The sequence below is a fragment of the Canis lupus genome, chromosome 22, assembly GCF_003254725.2.
Source record: "Canis lupus dingo isolate Sandy chromosome 22, ASM325472v2, whole genome shotgun sequence".
NCBI lineage: Eukaryota > Metazoa > Chordata > Mammalia > Carnivora > Canidae > Canis > Canis lupus.
The window spans coordinates 38,052,212-38,079,233 of record NC_064264.1 but is presented as its reverse complement, the minus strand read 5'-3'; the positions used below and the strand labels follow the sequence as shown (position 1 = coordinate 38,079,233).

General features: G+C 33.3%; 1 long non-coding RNA gene across 2 annotated transcripts in view; it reads right to left on the bottom strand.

Moving 5' to 3' along the window:
• LOC125753340 (uncharacterized) overlaps nt 1–17,378 on the bottom strand; it is a 29,931-nt gene extending 12,553 nt beyond the window's left edge. Inside the window, exons 1-3 of one of the 2 annotated variants that reach the window (XR_007404937.1) lie at nt 17,066–17,378; nt 15,425–15,502; nt 3,192–3,305 (exon numbers count right to left, since the gene is read on the bottom strand). This is a non-coding gene — a long non-coding RNA (uncharacterized LOC125753340). The remainder of the gene's footprint in view (nt 1–3,191; nt 3,306–15,424; nt 15,503–17,065) is intronic. The other variant, XR_007404938.1, reaches the window with a different exon arrangement.
• Between the last annotated feature and the right edge of the window lie 9,644 nt (nt 17,379–27,022).

Here is a 27,022-nt window from a genome sequence, read left to right as displayed (position 1 = left end):
TATAAGTAACTTAAAACTCAACAATAAGAAAACAACATATCATCAAATAAAATATACAAATAGCAAATATGCATATGTAAAGAAGTTCAACACTGTGTATCATTAGAGAACTGCAAATAAAATGAATACCACTATATACCTATTATAATCACTGAAATCCAAAACACTGACAAGAGGAGCAAGAGGAACAATCATTATTTTGGTAATGGGAACACAAAATGATTTACCCACTTTGGAAGGCAGCTTGGCAAATTCTTTATAGATTTTAGCTATTGCTTAAAAAGCTAAATATAGACATTCCATAGGATCCAGTAATCCCGGTCCTTGGTATTTACCCAAACAAGTAAAACACTCATGTCTACACAAAAATCTACACAGGAATGTTTATAGTATTTTTATCCATAATTGAAAAAAATAAGTAGTTCCAAGATGTCCTCCAATAGGTGAATAAATAAACAATATGTGGTCTATTAATACAATGAATGGGTAGAGCACAGAGAATTTTCTATCAGTGAAACTGTTCTGTAAGATACTATAATAAACAATGCATGATATTGCACTTTAATTAAGACTTGTCTTATTTTTAAGATTTTATTTTTTATTCATAAGAGACACAGAGAAAGGCAGAGACATAGGCAGAGGAAGAAGCAGGTTCCCTGCAGGGAGGCTGATGCGGAACTCAATTCTGGGACTCTGGAATCATGACCTGAGCTGAAGGCAGATGCTCAACCACTGAGCCACCCAGGTGTCTCAAGGGCAGTCCTAATGTAAACTATGGACTTTAGTTAGTAATTATGAATCAATATTGATTCATCAATGGTATCAAATGTACCATACCAATGAGAACTGTCTGTACTTTCTGCTCAATTTTTCTGTAAACCTAAAACTGATCTAAAAGTAAAGTTTGGTTATTAAAATTATTATTGTTATTATTATTATTATTATTATTAATAAATAGTATTTGTAACCAATAGAGTTTAAGTAGGTTATCCCTATTTAGCCCAATAGGATCACAGTTTGCATACTAAGTGACACAATCAAAACAACATCTAAGAACTATAAAAGACACAAGATCAAATGATCACACTCATATGTGGAACTTAGGAAACAAAACATATGAGAATCAGGAAAGAGACAGAGAGAGGAAGATAGAGGCAAATGGAGAAACAGACTCAACTATAGAGAACAAACTGATGGTTACAGAGGTAGGGATTAAATAGACGATGGGAATTAAGGAAGGCACTTGTCTTGATGAGCACTGGGTGTGGTATGTAAGTAATGAATCACTAACTTGTACACCTGAAACTAACATTATATCTTGTGTTAACTGACTGGAATTTAAATAATAATAATAAAAAACCCTTTGTGTCTATGTTTGTAAATTTGCAGTGCCAGAATGAAGAGAGAGAACAATAACAGACTTTTATATCTAGAGAAAAGAAGATTCTCAAAGATAGCTTGTCTTGAGAAGTATGGGATTTAATGAGGTATGTTTTGCTAGTTCTTTTTGCACATGTATAAGACCACAAAAATGTTAAGACCATAAATCAGACCATGCTCACTAAGAGTCTAGAAGGTAGGCCAAAGTAAAAATCAAATAGTTGAAGTTAGAAAGTGTTGATAGTGAAGGAAATCAGAATATATCACTCCAAAATAGTCAACTTTGTCCAGTAATTATTTTGAATTAAAGGCACTTAAAATTCAGCAAATACAAAAGGAATGCTCTGACTCTCCTTTTGCTTCCTGAAAGCAAGAGATAAAACTCTTGTGAAAGGTATCCTGTCTGTAGTAGAAGGAAATAAAAACATTCTTAGCCTTAGCCTGTGATGGGGAATCTGCACAAACAAGTTCCCTCCCTTGTATTTACTTTCCCGCAGTTTACCACCATTGGAAGCCTGGAACTACTTTTTTTTATGGTTGTTACTGGTTTTTGTCCTGGTATTTCTCTATGAAATTATTGTTCTTTGTTGAAGATGCTACGCAAATTTAAATATTAAGCCACCATCTTAGTTACTTTTGGCCTCACACAATGTGTTTCCCCCACTCGATGTATACTACACATAAAAAAATTGCTTGCTTTTCTCTTGTTACTCTGCCATTTTATAAAGATTCCCAGCTGAAAACCTAAAATGGGAAGAAGCTCTGTCACCTTTACAGCTGCTTTCCTCATACTCATCCGCTTCCTACCTTCTTACCTCCGAAAAGGCATACATCCTCCTCTACTTAGTCATATTTTTGCCAAAGATAACCACGGTAGTGCTGTTCCCGTTGCCAGTGATTAGTTTATAAATGAAATGATCAAAATCTGGTCAAAGCGATACAAGGGGATTTCAGTTAGGGCGGATCCTAGGAAAAGAAAATTAATTGTGTAATGATTCACTCAGGTATACTGGAACTGTTTTGAAATGATTCTGTATTTTTGTGATATATTTTGAAATTGGGAAGTGCGATGTTTCCAGCTTTTGTCATATCTTGATGACTTTTTTTTTTAAGGCAGAAAATGTTGGTAAGGATGTGAAGAAATTGGAAATCTTGCATACTATTGTTGGGAATGGACAATGGTGCAGCCACTATGGAAAAAGATGTGACAATTCCTTTATAAAAAAAAAAAAATTAAAATAGGACTACCATATGATCCAGCAATTCTACTTCTGGGTATTTATCAAAAGAATTGAAATCAGGATTTCAACATGATATTATGATTCCCATGATCATTATAGCACTATTCATAATAGCTTAGATATAGAAACAACCACAACGTATATGGAGACATGAATGGATAAAGAAATTGTGGTGTATACATACAATGGATTACTATTCAGCCTTTAAAAAGAAGGAAATTCTGTAATATGGAATGACAAGAATGAAACTTGAGGACGTTATGCCAAGTAAAATAAGCCAGCCACAGAAAGACATATAGAGTGTGATTCCACTTATATGAAGTAACTAAAATAGTAGAATTTATAGGCTCAAAGTAAAATGGTGATTACCAGGGACTGGGGAAAGGGGGGAAAAGGAAGATACCAATTAATGGGCATAAAGTTTCAGTTAAGCAACATGGCAACATTCTAGAAAGTTCTAAGTAATAAGTTAAGCAAGATGAATAAGTTCTAAACAACATTGTCTTATAGTCAACAACAAGAATGGTACACTTAAGGGATGCCTGGGTGGCTCAGTGGTTGAGCATCTACCTTCAGCTCAGGTAGTAATCCTGGGTTCCTGGAATTGAGTCAGGGAGCCTGCTTCTCCTTCTGCCTGAATCTCTGCCTCTCTTTTTGGATCTTTCATGAATAAACAAATAAAATCTAAAAAAAAAAAAAAAAAAAAGATACACTTAAAATTTTGTTAATAAGGTGGATTTCATGTTCAGTATTGTTGTCACTATAAAATAATTATAAATATATAGATATTGGAGAAAATACCAATTGTCAACAAATTCTTTCAAATTTAGGAGGGAAAAGTCATTCCCACAGTTCATTTTATTATGTCAGTGTTACCCTGCTGCCAAAACTAAAAATATTGCAAGAAATGAAAACTGTTGATACACATCTATCATTAAGTTGACAGAAAAATTCTTAACAAAATAAGAAACAATTAATCTGGCAGTATAAAAAGGGATAAAATGCCTGCAGGGAGCCAGGTGTAGTACAGGTTCCCAGGACCCTGGAATCACAACCTGAGCCAAAGGCAGATGCTCAATCACTGAGCCATGCAGGTGCCCCCTTTCTAAATTTATTTTTTGTAATATATTTTAGAAGAAACATTCAAACTTCAGTTTGACCTAGGATATACTTACAAATTAAACATTTTTAAAGCTAGAACATGGCATTTTGCAATTCATGATCTAATACTCATTCCAGGATTTGGGATTTTCTTTGTCAATTAAATCAGGTCTTTTAGATTACATTTATAAATCCTTTTGTCTACAGCTAAAAGTCACTTTTCTTTTTAAGATGTCACAAGAATCCCTCATACACTTGACATCTATTGATCTCATCTACTTAATGGTTTTCTTTTCCACTATAAATCTATGTCCTGGTCTTATTTCAAAATGATAATGACTCTCTCAATTTTCTTTTATCATAAAAAGAATTAACTATGATGTTTTAACATTCAAGCTGGACAGAAGCATAATTAGAGATCATTTCAGCTACTCAAGTAAATTACCCTGTTTTTAACAGGAATATTGACAAACATTCCAGAAATAGCAATCAAATATTTAAGAATGGAACAATGTCCATTTAATATGGACTGGGAAGTCCTACCAGTGACACCATATATTATCTCATGCCTGTACCTTAGTCCACAAGGTCCTCCTCAAAAGTCTCAATACTTAACTATATATATAATTCTTACAACTTTCCAATATTTCTTCCCTCCTTATGAAGGAAGTGGGAAGTGAATATTATAATGAATTTTGACCCTGCTATTTGGTAGCTGGACCAAAATGTCTTCCTATGCAACTTGGGGATTTCAGAACCAAATAATGGATTTAGGAAAGTAGAACTTTCTGCAGTCATTGTAACAGAAGTTATTCCAAGGTCACTAGGAAGAAGCTAAGAAGCAAGTGATTTAAAATGGAGGAAATTCTGTAGAACTTTCCTTATTTATTGTTTAAATAGTTGTAGAACAAAACTTACATGGAGAGAAAAGTAAGATAGATAGGTGGGAAGGAGCTGCTGACCCAAACATGACTGCAAGCTCTCTTTCCAAATCCATCATGGTGATAAAGGTTAAAGGTACACAGCTAATTGGTGCCTGGTGGTTTGAAGACCATGTCAGTTTGGCAAAGTGTCTCCTTGCCATTATGCTACTATTTCCTTACACAGTAGGTCATAGTATTCAAAATAACAAAATATGTATAAAAAAAGAAGATGATAATTAAAACTAAGAAGGTTAATTCACATTCCAGAACACTGGTTGGTTTCCAAGTCATGGACAGTATCAATTGTCTTCCATCCATAAGATTGAAATGGAAGTAGAAGGTAAAGAGAGGGAAGATGAAATCACAGAAAAAAAAAATCAAATTTCATTAGTCATCAATAAATAAAATAAAATGAAAGTCATATTGCATGTACACATTTTTTCTAAAGTCATGACTAAAAGTATATTTGCAATCATTGAACATTAAAGTTTTTCTTAGAACAGCTTTTTAATGGGGCACATGGGTGGCTCAGTGGTTGAACATCTGCCTTCGGCTCAGAGCATGATCCTGGGGTCCTGGGATTGAGCTCCGCGTGAGGCTTCCTGAGCGGAGCCTGCCTCTCTCTCCGTGTCTCTCATGAATAAATAAATAAAAATTGTAAAAAGTTTTTTAAAAAGGAACAGGTTTTAAAACACTATAATAAATAAATAAATAAATAAATAAATAAATAAATAAATAAATAAATAAAACTATTCTACTTATTCTTTTCTGTTCATAAAGAGAAAGGTTCTGACCTTGAAAATTTGTGTTTGATGCATTCATACTGAATTCTCATAGTGATGTCACCAGGGATCCATGATTTAAACATTTCAAAAAGGGCATCTGGATGGCTCAGTGGATCAGCTCAGGTCATGATCTCAGTGTCCTGGGATCAAGTCCCACGTCTGGCTCCCTGCTTAAAAAGGTAACTACTTCTCCCCCTTCTCCCTAATTATGCTCTCTCTCGCTAGCTCTCTCTTTCTCCCACAAATAAATAAAATCTTAAAAAATAATAATAAGTAATTCAAACATTTCCTACAGAATAATAAAAGTTTGTAAATAAAAAATCTGTAATTAATACTATCTTAGCCATTTAGACGTTTTTATGTGGATATATTAAGATATGATGTCTGAGATTCATATTTGTTCATTTGCTTTCTTGGCACTTGCATAACAATTTAACTGTAAACATTTCTCATATTTACAAATAGTTTGTTATTTGTATTTAACTTAAAATTGCATGTAATTTTTTAAATTTATTTTTTATTGGTGTTCAATTTACCAACATACAGAATAACCCCCAGTGCCCGTCACCTATTCACTCCCACCCCCCGCCCTCCTCCCCTTCTACCACCCCTAGTTCGTTTCCCACAGTTAGCAGTCTTTACGTTCTGTCTCCCTTTCTGATATTTCCCACACATTTCTTCTCCCTTCCCTTCTATTCCCTTTCACTATTATTTATATTCCCCAAATGAATGAGAACATATAATGTTTGTCCTTCTCCGACTGACTTACTTCACTCAGCATAATACCCTCCAGTTCCATCCACGTTGAAGCAAATGGTGGGTATTTGTCATTTCTAATGGCTGAGTAATATTCCATTGTATACATAAACCACATCTTCTTTATCCATTCATCTTTCGATGGACACCGAGGCTCCTTCCACAGTTTGGCTATTGTGGCCATTGCTGCTATAAACAATGGGGTGCAGGTCTCCCTGCGTTTCATTGTATCTGTATCTTTGGGGTAAATCCCCAACACTGCAATTGCTGGGTCGTAGGGCAGGTCTATTTTTAACTCTTTGAGGAACCTCCACAGAGTTTTCCAGAGTGGCTGCATCAGTTCACATTCCCACCAACAGTGTAAGAAGGTTCCCTTTTCTCTGCATCCTCTCCAACATTTGTGGTTTCCTGCCTTGTTAATTTTCCCCATTCTCACTGGTGTGAGGTGGCATCTCATTGTGGTTTTGATTTGTATTTCCCTGATGGCAAGTGATGCAGAGCATTTTCTCATGTGCATGTTGGTCATGTCTATGTCTTCCTCTGTGAGATTTCTCTTCATGTCTTTTGCCCATTTCATGATTGGATTGTTTGTTTCTTTGGTGTTGAGTTTAATAAGTTCTTTATAGATCTTGGAAACTAGCCCTTTATCTGATATGTCATTTGCAAATATCTTCTCCCATTCTGTAAAATTGCATGTAATTTTATAAGTTTGCTTAGATATGCTGGAGAAAAATAAATTCTGGAAGTCCTGGCAGCTGACAAATCTTATACCACATTATTATTTTTCTCTCTACTTGCCACATATAGTTTCTCTTTTCCAGAAAAAGATATACTTTACATAAAATATGCTTTAAGGGTTAATGCATTCTTAAAATCATTCAGTAATCATTTATTAATTATTTACCATATATTATCCACCATTGTAAATTCTAGGAATATGAACATACTTGCACTTTCATAGAGTTTATATTCAGAGACAGAAACTGATTCCAAGTAGAACAAAGATCAGCTAGATTTTTGTTTGTGTTTTCAAAATTGAACTGAATTTGAGATCTCTTGTGGCATCTGAAGTTCCACCATTAGAATAAAAAGAAATGATTTGCTAATAAGTGATCTCTGTGTCATTCTTAATTATACAAAATAGTACACAAAATTATTGTGAGAATTATAGTAAAATTTTCATAATCTTAACCATGGCATGCTTTTATATTGCCCTCACTGAGATTTGATATAGAAGCAGAAAAACAGGTGAAATGATTAAATCGGTTATCCATTAATAAATGGTCTAAATATTGCTTGACAAATTGCCATTACTGACATTGATAACAAGCTGACTTTTTTTGTAGAACTTAAGCATATTAGGGAATAAATTGACTAAATCAATAATTATTTTTTAAAAAACCTTGTAGGTGTCTTAGGTGACAGAAAGAGGGAAAACAATTTGAAATAAGAGCATATAATATGTACCTTTCAAAGTACCTTTCATAGAAACAGGAAATAACAGAGAAAACATTTGTGAAAAAGCGACTTTGAACCTGAACCCATAATGAGCTAGGGTTAGTTGTTAAAATTAAGGATTAATGGAATAATACTCAAGGTAAAGGAAACAAAGGGGAAGTTTGTTTGTTGCTTACCAGAAATTTAAAGCAGCAAGAGTACCCTTGAATTCACAATATGACAATAGATGTCCAAGGAGCAGACAATAGCCAGATAAAGATTTCTAGACTATATTAAGGTTTGTTTTTGTTTTGTTTTCTTTTTAGAATTTATCTTAAGTATAACAGCTGTCAAAGAGTACTGTAAAGCAGAGAATTGATCATTTTGTCTCTTTATCCAAAAAATATGTCATTGACTACTCTGTAAAACTTGATTAAAATTGAGAAAAGTGGACATATGAAAACAAATTGGGTGATTATTACAACAGTATAGGAAAAATATGATGAAAGCTTGAAGTAGTGGCAGTGGGAATAAATAGAAACTTCTAGATAAAAGGAAAGAGTAGGAAGGAGGTGGTACCTAGGTGGCTCAGTTCATGTTCCCAGGGTTCTGGGATTGAGCCCTGTATGGGGCTCCCTGCTCCAAGGGAAGCCTGCTTCTCCTTCTCCCTATGCCTGTCACTCCCCCTGCTTGTGTACTCTCTCTCCCTCTCTGTTAAAAAAATAAATAAATAAATCTCAAAAAAAAAAAAAAAAAAAAGGAAGGAAGGAGTCAGGAGATGTAAGAGTGGCATATGGGGCTCTGGTTATATGCCACCATTGTCCCAGATAGGAAACTCTTAATAAGGATTTGAATAGATAAAAAACAAGTTCATCTTGACTGAATCTGAGTTGACTTCAAGATACCAAAAGAAGATCTGAAGTGTTTGCCTATATGGATTAAAAAAACAAACAAATAAACAAAAAAAAATCCCACAAATGGAACTAGCATTGATACTATCAATAGAAGGATTATAGATGGAATTTGAAAACATGGGAATGGTTAGGATTACCTAGATGAAGAGACACTAATGCTGAATCTAGAGACACAGAAAATTGTCAAGACTGGTTTAAGGAAGGTGGTAATGAAAAAAAAAAGTTAAAAAATGCAGCAATAGGAGATTAGTATGGTGACATGGAATTCAAAGAAAGAAATCCACGAACTTAAATGGATAGTCATAGTACTATCAGCTCTAGGCCACTCAGGCTCTCATCTCCTTGGCCAAACCTACTTTCCCTACTGGAGTGGGCCATGTAAGTCAGTCCTTACTATCTGAATGTGATTGCGGTTGTCACCACACTAGGGTTTGTAGAACATTAATTTCTTGTGTCCTTTGCTTCAGCAACACAGGAATTTCTCAGAGTGAAGTAAACAAAAACACACTTGGGCAGCCCGGTGGCTCAGCAGTTTAGCATCACCTCAGCCCAGGGTATTATCCTGGAGACCTGGGATCGAGTCCCATGTCGGGCTTCCTGCACGAAGCCTGCTTCTTCTCCCTCTGCCTGTATCTCTGCCTCTCTCTCTGTGTGTTTCTCATGAATAGATAAATAAAATCTTAAAAAAAAAAAAAACACTAGCTCCAGATATGAGTTATTTAGAAGAAAGGTGTCAGTAAAGAAGGCAATGATCAATATTTTGGTGATGTAAGGATGACAGTTAGGATAACTGAAATTATAAGTACAACTGAATAGAATAAAGATGCAATTAAAGACAGTCTTTCAGAACATCAATGACTTCAGAGAAAATATAAACAAACTTGGGAACATTTTTGTTTGTTTCTCAGTGGATAGCCATTAGGTGAAATTACTTGAAGTGTCATGAAAATGAAATTACATAAAAAGTTCATGCCCTTATGTATCAATTCAAAACATAACATGTTTTGGCCTCCTTGAATGATATGAAGACATGTTCTATTTGTACCTTTTTATGCAAATGTATGTCATGATGGGTCATGATTATATGAAGTTTATCATATACTTAAAGAGGGAAACAAAGAAATAAAATTATCAGAGACTATCTTCCAAACTCAACTAAGAGTTGGTTGCCAGATTGATATTATTAATTCTTATATGGCACACAGTGGTACGCTCATTAAAACATTAGAAAAATGTTCACTTAATAGAGTTTTGTGGAAGAGAATGAAGTGTCCAAATCTGAAGATTGTACCACTATCCCATGAGATGGAACTGTCTAAATCGCTCACATACATATTTTGTGTGAAACAAGTAATAGGTACATGGAAAGCATCTTAACCACATTATGCAACCACAATTTCTATAGCCAAACACTGTCATTATCAAAGATAATGAGAAAATAAGGAGGAAAGTAATAGGCAGGGGACCTTGGTATTTGTATAATATGATACTACATACATAAAATGTGAACAACATATACAGTGGCACACTTTTAACAATTTCAAAACCACAAGTTTTGAAATACTACCATTTCTGTCAACTGATATTGTTAACTGTATGACTTATAAAGCTTGAGGTGTTTTTCAGCAAAAGAGAGCAGATAAAAGTGTCAAAATCCTTCTGAAAATTAGATTTCAATTCCAAGATTATCAAGGATTTTAAATTTCATAAAAATGAAGAATGATATTTGATAAAACTATAAATTTATCTTATGTTTATTTAAACTTCATCTGTGTTTTTTCACATGGCCATTTTGACATAAAGTGACATAAGGTGATCGTTTCTTTTTTTAAAAAGATTTATTTATTTATTTACTCATGAGAGACACAGGCAGAGGGAGAAGCACTCTCCACGCAGGGAGCCTGATGCGGGACTCGATCCTGAGACCCCAGGATCACGCTCCAGGCTAAAGGCAGATGCTCAACCGCTGAGCCGCCCAGGAGTCCCAAGGTGATTGTTTCTAATAAAAAATAAATATTCTAGGGAAAAAAAAAACTAGTATTCTTTACTTAATATTCTAAGCAGAGTGTCATATCCTGGTGCATTTCATATTAACCTGATATCTCCAAAAATTCTCTTAGGGCTAGGGTTCTTTTACACCATGAAAGAAAAAAAATTATATATAAATATATGTATATACATTATATATATGTGTATATATTACTGTTTTGCATAGCTGCCTAGAGGACTTTGTAACTTCAATTTCTAGGTGGAGAATTGTTTTCCCTTTTCCTAATTTTGGTCCTCCAGATTACAGTCCCCCCTATCTACACATTTTCAAAGATATCCTCACATGCATCGCTTATATCCAGTAATTACCAATGATAATCAAGTGTCCTTTTACTGCTAGATTCCCTATCATTTTTTTCTACTAACATCATTAAATTCTCCTTTTCCCTTATCTAGTTTAAACAGTTTCACTTTACAGATTATAAGTAGTATTTGTAAATCTGCATATTATTTTCAAGAAACTGCCATTAATTTAAAAAATGCATTTAATTGTAAAACTGATTAGTAGATGGCTGTGTATCAATTGAATTAATAGCTTTCAATATGTTTAGGACTACCTGGTGGGATGTTGGATTGTTTTAGAATGTAATTTCTGACTCCTTGCTAATATGGACATATATTGCTTAAAATCTGATCAATAGTTATTTCTTATATTCCATTTTTGTGTCTCTTGAATAGACCTGTATTTTAAAATAAGTAATTCTTATAATTTTCTAAAGAAACTATAATATACAACATCAAAAAAAATTAATTGCAGTGTCATAATTCAAATTTCTACAAATATACTTAAATATTTGACAGGAGTTTCTTATATCCAATCTGTAGACCGTTATGATGGTGAGGCATTCTTATAGTGGTAAGTGATATGGACCCTCAGAATTGCATACTGTCTCATATATCTTTGCTAACTTCCACTGTGTATGTATGGTTAATTTGTTCTCTCCTGAAAATGTGTGCCTACAGATGAAATCTGTGGCCCATGAAATCCTTTTACCTTAGTCAGAACCTAGGGATTTTCCCAGGTCAACATTCACCGATGCTGTCACTGGTAGCAAAGTTTCACCATAAGCCGATGGCTCAATTTCTAGCCCTTAACTATTAGGTCAGTATGTTTCATTCTGGTTAACTGCTTGGGAAGCCTGTCAGTAAAAACAGATTATTAATCTTTGCCTAGGGTCTATGGAAACTTCTCCCACACCACACATTTGCCAACAGAGAGGAGCAGGAACTCAGAAACTCTTTAAACATCATATAACCTCCTTTTCTTATATCTGCCCCTATTTGATAAAGGAATCCAAGCTGATCTGATCTCTGTGATTTTCAAATACAGAACAGAGCACATGTCTTGTCTGCATTTGACTTGCTTCCAAAAATCTGTAAACTTTTGTACAAAAGGGTTCTGTACAAAAGGGTAAAGCCAGGACATGTATCTCACTAGCTGCTTCCTTTAACCTTTCACTTTTTCTTCTCCCTTTTCACTATGAACCTCCTTTAAAAAAAAAAGTGGCTTCTTTTACTTCCCCTTCCTGAACTCAAGCTCATCCTCCATCTTTTTTCTTTAGGAGTTAATATATACTCCCCTATCTTTCCTATGCCTCAAATAGTGAAATAATTGCTAGGAAAAGTAAAAGATTTGGGAGCAAATGGAAAACAAAATAAAACCTAGCTTTGTTTTTAAATTATAGAAATCATCAATCAATCAATCAATCAATCATAAATATTATCTCCATTACACGACACTCCCTTTCTCTGGAAACATAATCTTCTAGAGTAATGACCAAGGCCTACATAATCTAGTATAAAACAAGCACTTCAAAAAATTGATGAAGTAGTTGGGACAAATTAAAAATAAGACAAATATACAACCATACAGTGATTATGTTGTTTTTATATTTTTCAAAGAATAATTTTCAAATATTATTCACTGTAGTTTATTTATTTATTTGTTCATCAGAAATCACTATTATTTCCTCACTGGCTATACATATTTTATTTTTAAATAAAAGCTTGTTTATTTTTTCAGGCTGGATAAATATTTCACAGAAACATTTGGCATTGTTTAGCAACTTTAGCAACTTATAACCCTAAAAAAGTTAACAACAAAATAAGTCACTCAAGGTAATGTAATTTAATAATCATCTGACAAGAAATAAATTAGCTTTGTGGATAGACATAAGAGCACAAAAAAGCATGCTTTTCTTTTTTCTGATTGAAATTTCATTCCATGCCAAAAAATTACTACATTATAATTTGTGGGGGTGTTTATCTAAGAGAAGCATAAGATATACTTGAAAGATACCTCTGCTCTTTTTAAATAATTTGATAGTAGATTATGCAATTAAAATTTAAGCTTCACAAGTGAATCTTCCATGCATCACATTAAAATTGATATTTTGACAATATAAAGGCTTATCCCCATTTTATAGTCAGTTAATAAAAATTTGAGAACTTGCCAAGGCCAAGATTTTGGCTTTTTCAAGGAGATAAATGTCTTAATAAAACTCCCTTTCATCTTTATCTTAGTTTAGAATGCATCCCTGGTACTTCATCTGAATGCAGACTTTTGCATAACAGTAATAACTGTCTATAAAGTCTAATTTCTTATATCCCTACACTACACTAGTTGCTGTAACCAGTGATAATTAAGCAATGACTTTAAAACCATATAATTTGAAATTGAATATTAAAGAAATGGACAAAAGAGTGAGTTAAATATCAATTCTTTAAAATTACTGTGCTAAAAAAATAAAAATAAATAAAATCACTGTGCTAATAATGTCTCCATTTTACGAATTAGCTGTAATGATCAATTTAAATGTACAAATAGATTACTGGCTAGAATGATGTAGACATATATATAGCTTTTAAATTCAACCATGTTTTAAAATACTAAATTATTTTGTGTGCTTTCATGGCTAACAGCATGGGCACAGAATGTTGCAGGAATATTTTTTTACAGGATGCCTGGGTGGCTCAGTGGTTAAGCATCTGCCTTCAGCCCAGGGAGTGATCCTGGAGTCCTGGGATCGAGTCCCACATCTGGGCTCTCTGCATGGGGCCTGCTTCTCACTCTGCCTGTGTCTCTGCCTTTATCTCTCTCTGTGTCGCTCATGAATAAATAAATAAAATCTTAAAAAAAAGAAATACTTTTTTACTACCCTCAATTAGTTAAATGATTACACACACACACACTGGAATATTACTCAGTCATAAAAAAAAACAACAACAATGAAATCTTGCCCTTTGCAAGCAAGTGTATGCAACTAGAAAGTATTATGCTAAGTGAAACAAGTCAGTCAGAGAAAGACAAATACCATATGATTTCAGTAATATGTGGAATTCAAGAAACAAACCAAATGAACCAAGAAACAGATTCAACTATAGAGAAAAGAACTGGTGGTTACCAGAGAGGAGGTGGTGGGAGGATAGGTAAAACAGGTAATGGGGATTGAGGTGTATACTTGCTGTGATGAGCACCAAAGAAATGTTGAATCACTACATTGTGCACCTGAAATTAATATTACACCATATGTTGACTAAATGAAATTTAAATAAAACTTTAAAATAAGATATAATTCTGGTTTCACTTGCCTATAAAAAAATACCTCATTTTTTAAAGATTTTATTTATTTATTCATGAGAGACACAGAGAGAGAGGCAGAGACACAGGCAGAGGGAGAAGCAGCAGGCTCCATGCAGGGAGCCTGATGTGGGACTCGATTCCCAGTCTCCTGGATCACACCTTGGGCTGAGGATGGCGTTAAACCACTGAGCCACCTGGGCTGCCCCAAAATACCTCATTTATTTTACTTCTCTATTTGTACATTTAAAAAAAAATTACACTATGTACAAATTGTAAAATTGCTGTTAAATATTATTGTTAAAATATCATTTACTATTGCTCTGTACTTTCTTGCTAGGAGTAAAGAAAATTTGTTCCATGTTGCTCCAAAACTAATTGACAAAAAAAAAATGCCTTTAATATCTGATGATGTTTAATAAAGTGGATTTTTCAACTAGACTATAAATTTAGGTTACTCTCAGGCTACTGTTTCCCCTCTTCTAATATTGAAATTGTGAATAAATTATATTTTAGTATCCTATCAAGTTTTAACTGTCAGATTTCACATTTCTAATATATACTCAAACTTCTGCTTAGAGCTGAAATACCTCTTTCCCTAGTTAAATGCTGCCCTCTAAAGATGATCTCAAATCATTTTCAACTGGAAATCAATTTTTTTAAATGTTGTTGTCTTCTTCATGTAACAGGTTATTTTCTAATTTGAACATAGGCTTATATATAGAATTACATATTTTTGAATAAAAATCAGTCTCTACTGGTTTAAAAATGTATTTCTAATAAATAGTTTAGTTATTAGCATAATACAGTATTTTATTTCACTTAACATAATAGAATATCTTTCTTGAGGAATGATTAGAATGAATTGAGTGAATCATTAATAGTATGATTTAAAAGAATTAACAGTTTATTATATATGCTAGATATGATATATGTAAATATTTTTAAATATACATTTTGTGATGTTAGCTTTGAAAAATCCAATAAATATAGAAAAATAGACATAGAATGGCTAAAATTAACAAGCCAGGAAACAACTATTGTTGGCGAGGATGCAGAGAAATGTGAACCCTCTTAAACTGTTGGTGAGAATGAAGCTGATGCAGCCAGTCTGGAAACCAGTATGGAGGTTTCTCAAAAAGTTAAAAACAGAACTAAAAAAAAAAACAAAACAAAAACAAAAGCAAAAAAACAAACAAACCAAAAAAAGAACACAGAACTACCCTATGACCCAACAATTGCACTACTGGGTACTTACCCCAAAGATATAAATGTAGTGATCCAAAAGGGTACCTGCACCCTAATGTTTATAGCAGCAATGTCCACAATAGTCAAACTAAAGAAAGAACCCAAATACCTATCAACAGACGAATAGAAAAAAAAAAAGATGTAATATATATATACACACACACACATACTATATACACTATATTTATACTATATATAGAGAATTATGAAACTACTTTTGGCATTATAGTGAATATAAAGTGGCATATATTCATTGTTTAAGAAATCTATTAGACAGTTTTAATTGGGAGATATGTTATCAAGTAAAAACTACAGGAGTTAATTTCACAAAGGATTTTGTTTAGGGACACTGTGAATTATTTAAAGAAAAAGAACTCTATTTTACACTTTTTAAAATGCTGACTTATGGGGTGCCTGGGTGGTGCAGTTGGTTGATCATCTGACTCTTGATTTTGGTTCAGATCATGATCTCAGGATTGAGAGATCCACTGAGCTCTAAACTGAGCATGGATCCTCCTTAGGATTCTCTCTCCCTCTCTCTCTTTCTCTCCGCCTGCTCTCTCTCTCTCATAAATAAATAAATAGTTTAAAAATGCCAATTTATGGAATAATACCCTTAATTGAAACATGCGATAGCATGCTGCTTTGATCAATTATAATTCATACTCTTTAAGGTCTGAGTTTAATTTTTAGTAGACATTTTCAAATAAGATGGCATTTTTTGTACTTTAATACTCAGTTTCAAGAAAATTAATTGGATTTTTCAACTTTTGAATATTATGAAAAAAACTTCTATATTTTTAACTGATGAGTAATTTCCACTATTCAAGGTACTACTCACAAAATGTATAAAAAGCTAGGGACTTACGAGACTGATTTGTTTGTTTGTTTTTATAAGTTCTTGTAGATTGTGTAGCTTTTTTTAAAGATCTTATTTATTTATTCATGAGAGACACACACAGAGAGAGAAATATTCTATACAAACTTATATAGTTAAACTCTTAAAACAACTCAATTTCATTATACCTCTGTGTGTGTATTTCTGACAAAGGTAGAAATAGTATAATAAGTAGTTTAGTGGGCTTGGACTTTATGATAACATTTAATAATAAAAGTTAACTAAAAATATATTCTGAGATCAAACAAAATGTGAGGAAAAAAATCAATGTATCAATCTGTTATACAATTTTGCTTTCATTTAAATATTTTGATTATCATGAAATAAGTTAATAAAGTTCCTTCATCTCTGCCTCTCTTTCTCTTTTTTCATTCTGTCCTCTAGTTTGTATAACAAACACTACTATTGAAAAAATAAATCATATCCATAAAACCTAGTGTAACTTTATGATTATTCAGTGTCCATGTACAGCTATGAATTGATAAAATAAATGCATAATAATCTATTGGTTTCAAAATCTTCCAACAAATGTTTTGAAATATATAACATGTATTTGCTCAATAGTTTAGAATTTATAGCACACCAAGTATACGTTACTCATTTTGTTTTCCCAATAGTATGTGTGCTAGATACTATTGTCATCTCCATATTTTAAGTGCAAGAACAAATATATAAAATGTCTAAGTGATTTGTTAACACTTATTAGCAGTAAAAATAAAGAAATCAATTAAACAATAACAAAAATCCACTTACTTTCTTCAACTTTCCACAGAGGAAATGGTAATTATTTTTCTCATATATTAAAATGCATAGATTTTTATGAATTTTTTTTATTTTTTGATTTTTATGAATTTTATAAAAATTAGCAATTCAAAAATTATTCAGTTTGCATATAAGCTGGACACATTAAGTGTACTTCAGGTATTCCTGTATGAAAAAGCCCAATTCTTCTCTCACTTGGAATTCTTAGCCAAGAGACATTTTATTAGAAAAGTAAAGTATAAGGTTATTCTCCTCACTCTATGAAGAAGATTAAATAGCTACTGTATGAAAGCATTAGGGATGAGATTACTTTAAGATCCAAAAAAGAACCTCAGACAGCTCATAATAGATTGGTTCTAAACCTAAGTATGCAGGAAGCTAAAAACAAACTCAAGATTGATTTAGTTGTAGAACTAGCTGCAAGATAAGAACAAGACAATAATACTAATTTTTCTAAAGGTTGGCAAGAGGTTATAAGTGTTTTGTACATTACTGAATACTGATCAATTTTTATTTGTTTATAAAAAGAGAGTTCAGAAAGCAAATAGTAATAAAATTGTTTGGATTACTGAAATAATTTTATAGATAATACATCCTTGTGCATGGCTTCAAAATTTAAATTTCTTTGAATACATCAAACTTAATAAGATAATTTGATGTTATAGATTTTATTTTTTAAAAGATTATATTTATTTATTTATTCGTGAGAGACACAGAGAGAGAGAGAGAATGAGAGAGAGGCAGGGACACAGGCAGAGGGAGAAGCAGGCTCCATGCAGGAACCCTGATGTGGGACTCGATCCTAGGTCTCCAGGATCAGGCCCTGGGCTGAAGGTGGCATTAAACTGCTGAGCCACCTGGGCTGCCCATATGTTTTAATTATAATAATCAATAGCTAGTCTTTCAGAAGGAAATACACACTGCCTTCAATGAAAACCTGACAATATTATTACAAAAAAGCCATAACCATTATCTTAAAGACATTTATTCTGCATGAATTTCTTTAAATATATTTCTTCAAATGACGTATATTTCTACTAAGAGTCTAGGATATGTTAAATACAAAGTAGTGTCAAAAAACAGAAGGCAAAATATGTTTTGTTTTCCTCATAGAGAAAATACTTGTAAAACACATACTTGATAAGAAGCCCTATACATCAATAATAGTAAGATTAACAACAGAATAAAAAAATAAAGGCATCTCGGTTGCTCAATTAAGCATCTGCCTTTGGCTCAATTCAGGATTCTGGGGTCCTGGGATCAAGACCCTGCTGAGCAGAGAGCATGCTTCTTCCTCTCCCTCTGCCATGGTCCCACCCACCCCTTGCTTATGCCCACTCACTCTCTCATGCTCTCTCTTTCAAATAGATAATAAAATCCTTAAAAATAAATACATAAATAAGTGGACAAAACATTTTACTGATGAAGATATGTAAATAGTTAATGGGAACATGAAAAGATACTCAAAATCATTAGTTAATGGGGAAATGAAAGTCAAAAACTACAATAAGATCATTTTCTACCTATTAGAATGCCTATAATTAAAATACTGGTTAGGATATAAGAAGATGGGAACCATCATACACTGGTGATGAGAATTTAAAATGGTGTAGCCTCTTTGCAAAATAGTTTTGTGAAGAATCAAGCATATAAATACCATAAAACCCAGAAATTCCAATTCTATGTATAAATTTCAGAGGAATTTAAACACATGTGCACATAGTTGTGTACATGGATGTTTATAAAAGCATTATTCATAGTAGCCAAAAAATGGAAACAACCTAAAGTTTCATTAATTGGTAACTGGATATACAAACTGCAGTATATATATACAATAGAATATTATTTAGCAATAAAACAGCATGAGCTACAGATGGATAGTACCTCATGGAAGAACTTCAAAAACATCACATGGAATGAAAAGGTTAGGTATATGAGTCCTATGATATAATACCATATTATATGAACTGTCCAGAAAAGTCAAACTTACAGACAGAAATTAGATCAATAGTTTCCTGAGGCTGGGCTGGAAATTGAGTGTGATTCTACATAGATATGAGAAATCTTATTCTCATATCTATGCAATGAAAATCTTTCTTATGCGATGAAAATGTTCTAAAACTGATTTGTGGTCATGGTTTCACTGTTCAGCAAAGTTACTGAAATCATCAACGTGAACATTTAATGTGAGTGAATATTATTATATGCAAATGCACCTCAAAAATTGTCTTGTGAAAAAGAAAAAAGGCAATGGTGTCCAGTTTAAAGATATAGAAATGCCTCGTACAATACAGTAGCCATTAGACTTATACGGCTGTTTAAGTTTAAACTAATTTAAATACAATGAAATTAAAAATTAGGTTTTTTGGTTGTACTATCAGATATCAAGTGCTCAACTGCCATAAGTGGGTAGCAACTATACTAGAGACAGCAAATGTAAGATATTTCCATAACTAAAGAAATACCTTGTGGCGATTGCTGTTAAAAAATCAACAAGATAATGGTGAGTTAGTGAGAAGTGCTGATGCAAGACACAGTCTGAAGATAGAATATGTGAATTATTGTTTATAGGCATAAGACCAAAGGAGATTCAAGCAAGACTCAAGGTTTTGGCTGAAGGTAAAAACACCACAGAATTGCTATGAACATGATTTTAATGGCACTGATAAACTGACATGAAAATAAAGAATCACTGAATCCCAAATTGAAATGAAATAAAATTAAGAAAATGTCATATAATTCAATCTGAAAGCTAGTTTTTAAATAGAGGGTGTCTGTGACATCTCAAGACCACAAACTTCTGCTATAATAGGTGAATGGTACTGGTGTAGGAATGAGGTAGAAGCAGATGCAGCTAGGCAGAAAATAATAAGGGAAAGGCCCCAGAGACAGGCTCCTACGCCATCCCAAGAAAACAGATAAGACAGTAAAAACAGAAAAAATAAACCTGGCTCCCTAGTTCCAAAATGTTAGGGGATATCCCCCTTTAACAGTTATTAAGTAATCACAGAAACTCACCAGACTACAAAGAAATATGTCATTAAGGTGTTATCAATAGTTCCTTTTCAAACGAAGACAGCACAAGAATCTCAAGGCCATGATCGGTTCACAGAAATCCCAGATGTAGAGAAATATTACGGAAGAGATATTAACCAGAGAGAAAGGAACACCTTGTTTGGGCTCATGATATTTACAAAAACATTTTGTTTGTTATTATGATAGTTACAAGTTGACCTTGTTTGTTCTAAAGATCCACCCTGATAATAACAAGATATTTACCAAGTTCCCTGGTCAGTTTCCTATAAAAGATAGACCATAAAAGCCCTCAGTGGCAACCCTTTCCGGACTCCTCTCCCTTTTGAGAGTGTTTTCTGTACCTCTGCTTACTAAACTTCTATCACTTTGCTCATTCTTTGTTGTCTGCAAGATTCATTCTTCGAGTCTGTGAAACAAGAACCAAGCTCTCCTTTATCAGTATAAGGGAAAAAAGAGTAAACGCAGTCTTCCCAAGTGGGTAATCCAATAAAATACCAGAGCAAAAGCCTGGCTTTCAACTCTATAATCTGTCAATGTAAAAACAAATGGTTAAAACCAACCAACAAGGGCAGCCACCGGTGGTGCAGCGGCTTAGCACCGCCTGCAGCCTGGGGTGTGATTTTGGAGACCTAGGGTCGAATCCCATGTTGGGCTCCCTGCATGGAGCCTGTTTATTCTTCTGCCTGTGACTCTGCCTCTCTCTCTCTCTCTCTCTCTCTGAATAAATAAACAAATAAAATCTCAAAAAAAAAAAAAAGCAAACTAGCAAACAAACAGATAAAAACCTCTGAATAAAATAATGGCAAAAGTTTTTGTATTGCCTTTAGTGCTGAGGGGGTGGGGCAGAAACATAAATTAAAAGCAACAAACAAACATTCCTTCTAACAACTGATGAACACAAAATCAGGCTTCACACATTTTTCAGGTTTTCAGAGTGGATGTGAGATTCCAAAACATACAAGTAGAATATTTAATTTTATTTGGTTTTGTGTTGGTAGCACTCCCACCTTTTCCTTGTAAAAGCAAACACACTTCCCACCTATAGAAACTAAGATTTTACTCAGCCTTCAATAAATTACTCCAGGAAAATTTTCATAAAGTTAAGTTCTAAAACCCCCAAGAAATCAAGGCCACAGGAGTAAAAATTAGGAAAAATAAAGGTGGGACATACAGGAAGACCATTGGTACTTTTAGATATTGGAGTTATCAGCAGAAAACACAAAATGACAATGTTTTATACATTTAAGAAGAAACAAGAAGCTAAAATATATAAATTAGGAATCAAAGACTATAGGAGAACATAAAACTTACAGAAATAAAATATGCAATAACTAATTAAAATTAACTGAAGATTTTGCACATCAGAAGATATAATTAGTTAGCTAAAGTTAAAACTGTAGAAATTATGCAGAATACATGACAAAAAGAAAATGAGATTTAAAATATAAGTTTAAAGGTCAGTGATGAAAAGAAAATCCAGTAAATTACAATTAAAATAAACAACACACATTTATACACACACATACACAGGCATACTGGTGCATACACAGACCCGGACACATTCCAGTTTAATTCAGAACCCCAAAGAAAGAGAAAATAGAGATTATCTTCAGATCAGTGGCAATTACACATATAGCTGAGTTATCAAAAGCAACAAGGGAAGACAGAACATAAGTGTTGTCACAATAAAGCTGCTGATAAGTAACTGAATACCTAATAAAAAACAAAATAAAACTCAGTCAATTTTGATGGAGAAATGGACTCACTTTCAAACAAAAATAGAGAACTGACCACTAAAAGTAAAGTACTCTATAGGAACTTTGAACTAAATGAAATTCTCAAGAATATGCTTCAGACAGAAAGAAAATTATTTCAGATGGAATGCTTAGGAGGTAAAAAAGAATTGAGAGCACTTGTATTGGTAAGAATGTTGGAGACATTAAGCAGAGTCATTGTTTCAAATAATATAGTAATAAAGTATATCTGTTAAAAAATACCAGAGTAGACCTACAATGGTTTTCAAAAATAGTATGTTTATTTAGGTGAGGGTGATAGTAACCAAATATTCTAAGATCTTTGTGTTTCAGAGCAATCAGCAGTACAAATTCACATTACTATAGATACCACAGTACCAATTCATGCACGTTTTAGGCAGAGCGCTATTTGTCCACCAAAATATATTTTTTCATGGGATGCCTGAGTGGCTCAGTGGTTGAGTGTCTGCCTTCTGTTCAGGGCATGATCCCAGGGCCCTGGGATTGAGTTCCACATCAGGCTCCCTACAGGGAGCCTGCTTCTCCCCCTGCCTATGTCTCTGCCTCTCTCTGTGTCACTCATGAATAAATAAATAAAATCATAAAAATATATTTTTTTATTTCAATAGGAATACAAAAAAAATTACTTGTCAATCTGAAATATCAAATAAATTATGATTTTCAGTCTTCCTTGCAATTAGGAACAACTATGATTGCAATTAGGTACAACTCAAATCACATTATATCACTAGGTTAATGGAAACTGTCTCGACATACTCTCTCCCTCTTTTCCTTCCAGAAAAAATGAGTATGTGTCTGTGAAACATGCCTGACCATGCACATAAAGAATTAACTTGGGTTGGCAGAGCAACAAGAAGGAAGGTATCAGAATTTTATTTTTTTTTTTTTTTTTTTTTTTTTTTTTTATATATCTTTTTTTTTTTAATTTTTTATGATAGTCACAGAGAGAGAGAGAGAGAGGCAGAAGGAGAAGCAGGCTCCATGCACCAGGAGCCCGATGTGGGATTCGATCCCGGGTCTCTAGGATCGCGCCCTGGGCCAAAGGCAGGCGCCAAACCGCTGCACCACCCAGGGATCCCAGGTATCAGAATTTTAGAATAATCTTGTGAAACATAGCTCCAACCTACCTAAGCTGCCCTCATTCCACTAAACCAAAACAAAAAGCTCTATTTTAAAAAGCCAAATCAAAACAAACACACAACAGTCACTTATATTCAAAATTCAGTATGTTATAGAAGTTTAGCTAATATTCTCTACAACACAATGGTAAAACTGCTAAGGTTGCCATTAAAATAGTAGAAATAAGACTTAATATCTAAAAGTAGAAATAAGAAATATAAAAAGATAACTCTTGATAAAAGAAGACAAATATATAACCACACAATGAAACAGTAGAAATCATCTTAATTAATCCATAAATATAGTAAATACATGAGAATAAACTTCCCAAGTAAGAGGTAAAGATTGTGAGACACACTTAAGATTAAAACACAAACACACATTCACATACACACATGATGTTTACAGGAAACTAATATCTAATAAAAGGCATAAGAAATTGATATATATCAATAAGGATCAAACCAAAGCATTGTGGCTGCTCCAATAATATCAGATAAAAATGTTAAGGCAGAAATGGATAAAGTAAAGAAAGTGATTCTATAACAATTGAATTGTTCAATAAGTTAGGAATATGGAAAAATCTACCCTGATATTAATGTAATTATATGTTTCAAAATATAAAGTACACAATTGTACAATATAAACAGAATTAGAAATATATGCCAGCATAGTGAAGGTTTTAATATATCTTTTTCAGAAATCAGTAAAACAGGCCAAATTTTGAAAAGTACAATAAACAGTGTTGATCTAATAGATCTATATCATGTATCATAACATGTACACACATAAACATTAGAAGAGAATATACATTTTAAGTACATATAGAAATCTATAAAAATTATGCATATTTTACACTATACAAACTCAGTACAAAAAAAAGTGATGAATATTGTACTGTTTACATTAACCATAGTACAAGGAAGAGTTACCTCAGTAAGTAAATAATAATTAGAAAAAATACATTCAAAAACTTACAAGCACTTCTGAACTTCTAAACTTTTTCATCAAAGAAACAATCATAATGAACATTAAAATGACCTAAAATAGGGCAGCCCCGGTGGCTCAGCGGTTTAGCGCCGCCTTCAGCCCAGGGCCTGATCCTGGAGACCTGGGATCCAGTCCCACTTCAGGCTCCCCGCATGGAGCCTGCTTCTCCCTCTGCCTGTGTCTCTGCCTCTCTCTCTCTCTCTCTCTCTCTCTCTCTGTGTCTCATGAATAAATAAATAAAATCTTAAAAAAATATAAAAATAAATAAAAATAAAATGACCTAAAATAGAATCATAAAAATACTACACTTCATCTCCCCTTCTTCATCTGAGATGCAGCGCAAGGGTTACTTAGAGGGATTGTATACCTTTAAATCTTTACATTAGAAAATGTAAAGGCTTAGAAGTCACTCATAATCTAAGGTGTCAGAAATCAATGAGTGATACAAGGATTTGCATGCATGTAATTCTTTGGAAGATCACCCCAGTAAACCAAAATGAGAAAACTAGGAGTGAAACCAGGTATCAGATATGAGCTCACCCAAAAACAAAAATAAAAACAGAACAAAACCCCAAAACAACAACAACAACAACAACAACAACAACAACAAACGAAACACCCCACACTTTTAAAGGGGCTACCAGGATGGGCAATCACTCCTATCTAGAAGCCTTAAAAGCAATTATGAAAATGTACCTCAGAATTACACCCTTCTGAAAAGGAAAGGCTGGGGCTATCCTTCACTGATGCACGTTCTTCATGCTCTCGTCTGCTGACTTAAGAGGTGACTCTAGTTGCATTGCTTTTATTATAATTCTGGGCCCTGCTAGCTCATGAACTTCTGTGGATTTGGAGAAAATCCTGAAGCAGGAAAGCTTAAAGATAAAGTACTTGCTTAGACACTATCAGAATGCTTGGATATTTCCTGCTACAGTTATATCTATCTATATTCAGAGGTAAATAGATAAGACATGATGTCTCATTTTCCCCAAGGCTGAAACCAGGGACATATTAACAGCTGTGGGAGACTGCAAATGCAGCCTTCAGTGCTTGACCACATTGAAAAATAGGCAGAACAAGAAGAAATGCATCTGAGGAAAAAATTACCTCAGAACTTGCAGAAAAAGGAATTCATGCATTATTCCTTTTCCTCCAGTGTAATGTCATTAATGTAGTGGATCAGTGTTTTATCTTGTGGGATCATGATGAATTCAGACTCCCAGGATATTTTGTGATACAGCATGAGAGGAGAAATACATCTAAAGAATACCATAAATTTATATGTTTTCCTTCCCATATAATAAGAACCTGCAAGCAGAGACTGTGTTTAACATGAAATAAAAAAAATGGTATCTATAACAAAAGCAACAATTGAAGTCACATATGAATAGGCTTATGATTATCACCATTGTCCTAGACTCAACCATCTAGGACACCAGTCCATAAAAAAATATGAAAATCCAATAGCAGTACACATATTTACAACTCTTTTATGTTCCAAACACTCATGCAGATTAATTTTGGTTTGTTATTTGATTAAAAAGAGAGGTAGAAATCTTCTAAATATTGCCTTATTACCATCCATGCTAATTCCTACAACTCAACTTCAAGGAAATAATCTGAGGATCCTTAAAGGTTCTGCATTTATCCAATGTACACGTACGAACTGAAAAACTAGCCACGATTTCTGCGGGGGCTTACTGACTTTATTAGAGCAAAATTCTTTTGAAACCTAAATGATCTTAAGCCCCCACATTGTGAATGGTTAGTCCCAAATCACTACCCAATTACCCTCAGAATTTGGTTATTTCTCCTTCCTCACTTAAGGGTAAATTGACATCTCTTATTAACAAATGCTAGAAGGAAACTGCATAGTAAATAAATATAAAGCTACTGAAGAATCTTCTCTCAAGAGTACTTGAATCTCCTTTCTTTTAAGGGTCATTTACACATATTTGGATGTTGAAACACACATGTAATTTTTTAATCCAGAAAAATGCCTTAGTCTACTGAAAATTTACTTGTCAATGTTTAAAAAAATGTAGAATTGTCAGAGATTAAATTAAAAAAAAAACTAAGAAAACATTATAGCTATCTTTCCTAACAATTTGATATAAATGTGTACAATTACAAGAGCCATTGAAAAGAAATGTCATAGAGTATAGATAATGCTCTTACACTGAATTTGAATGACCATGTCTAATAGCTCTAATCTGTGTCTTTATGAGATATACATCACGAAGTGTAAAGGGATCTGATTCCTGACAATTCACTGGGGTGATGCCTGTGAACCAACATGTTTCTAAAGTACTCGGATTGAGCTTCTCATATAATAAGTCTATTTATAAAACTGATAAAATTTTTAACTAGTTAAACTTATAAAATATTTAATCCCTTTATAAAATTTATCTGCTAAGTCATACTATTTCAATTTGGCAATTATGCCAGTAAATATCAGCTATTAATCTCTGTTTAGCTATTGCAGATTAGAGAGGATAAACCACCTCATAATTTTGACAATGGTATTCTAGAAAACTTTTTCTTCTTTTAAGTAGCTACTGAATCAAAAGAATCACTAGTGGCATAAATTGAACACTTTATTTTCATCCTTATAAGCATCACAAGCAATTAATTTTCTCTTCATACTCTAAAGTTACCTTCAAGGATAACAGAATTAACAACCATGAAAATATTCATAGACAGCTGTACTCCATGAAAAAACAAATGAATTAGTACAAAGGGCTATTAAAACTTTAGTGGTCCCATTTTCAATTTCCCATTTGATTGTTGTAGGTTGAATATCAGTATCTGGTATAGAAAGTGTATTTAAAATTAATAAATATTTCAAGAATAAGTAAAATCAATTATATAAGCATTTCATGATACTGCTGTTACTAAAATTGTAACGAACACAGGAAGACAATGTCATCACCCCCGAGAAGGCTTTCTTTGACTTTACAAATTGAAAGTGATAGTTTTTTGGTTTTTTGCATAGCCTTCTTATAATTTAAACAACTCTCTATGCTTT